Source organism: Octodon degus, unplaced genomic scaffold, assembly GCF_000260255.1.
Source record: "Octodon degus isolate 3935 unplaced genomic scaffold, OctDeg1.0 scaffold00001, whole genome shotgun sequence".
NCBI lineage: Eukaryota > Metazoa > Chordata > Mammalia > Rodentia > Octodontidae > Octodon > Octodon degus.
This window is the reverse complement of record NW_004524577.1, coordinates 36,675,095-36,676,470: the sequence shown is the minus strand read 5'-3', so window position 1 is coordinate 36,676,470 and position 1,376 is coordinate 36,675,095.

Sequence of the window (1,376 nt, the reverse complement as noted above, 5' to 3'; positions counted from 1 at the left end):
AAAAAAAAAAAAAACCCCAAAAACCACTTATATACCATGACAAATTCTACTTATATCCTAACTCTCTAATTATTAAAAATCTCATTCCAAAGATGAACAAACCAAACATAAGCACTGATGGTTGCCTTGTCGTTCTGCTTTATACTACGTGAGAATAGTTATTAGTGAATGCATGAAAAGGTTTATGCTGCAGTTTAAGACTTACTGCACGAGGACTGGGGGCTTCTTCTTCTGATGAACAAATTCTGGTGCCTCTCCTATCAAGTAATATCAAAACAAGTCTCACTAAATGGCTGGAAAAATTATTTTAAAGAAAGAGGCTCAATTTAAAGAGTAAGTGACCTTTATTCCCTCCGTGAGTTCTTTCCACGTTTAGGTTGAACTGGAAGAGAGGAATCCTCCATGCGCTGGCTGGCTTCTTCTCCTGGGGTCTTTCTGGTGTCTTGAGTGTCCTTGTGTTTAAGGAAATGTTTTGTGGGCGGAGGGCCACAAGGTTTGTGAGAACAAGCCAACAGCCTCCCGGTCATTTGACTGCACAAACACTCCACACTGAAGGACAGCTGGGTGCCCTGGACTTTTGGGGGACCGTAAATCCACTTTTGATGTGTCACTTCTTAACATTTCTTTTTAAAGCTTACATTCCTTAAAACTTATCACTATGAACTATTTCAGGGATATACAAAATAGCTTTCTCTTTGTTCAAATTAAATGTAGGGCTGGGGACATAGCTTGGCATTCTAAGAGCCTGCCTGGTAAGTACAAAGACCTGGGTTCGACCCACGCCAGCACTGTGGTGTGCTGGCCACTGAAACAGGATGTGGTGGTGCAGGCCTGTAATCCCAGCACTGGGGAGGCTGAGACATGAGGTTTGCTCTGAATTCACTTGGTAGCAAAACCCTGTACCAAATAAGTAAATGAATAAATAGATTTAGAAAAAAAGAAAAATTAAATGTGAATACGACTGGTTTCACAATATAAACACAAAAATATCTACCCAGGGCCTATTACTCCATGTCACGCACCTCGTGATACGGGTGCTAGTATCTGAGCTTTAAAGATAAAGAAAATTAAATCAGAGAAATTAAAATTGACCCAGCTCATAAATGACAGACCTCAACTTGGGCCCAAGCCTGCTGGAACTGAAAGGCCGAGAACTTCCTTCATAGCAGGGAGTTAAAGATTAAACCAAGAACCACTAAAAAACAAACAAACAAAATGCAGGCTGGGCTCGGTTGTACTCCCGGCAATCCCGGCCAGACAGCTGAGGCAGGAGAAAGACTACACATTTTTAGAATATTTTGCTGAGTTTACACACCTATAATATTCAATAACGGAACTTAGAAAAAATGGGGTATACAGATGAATGTCCATTTTGT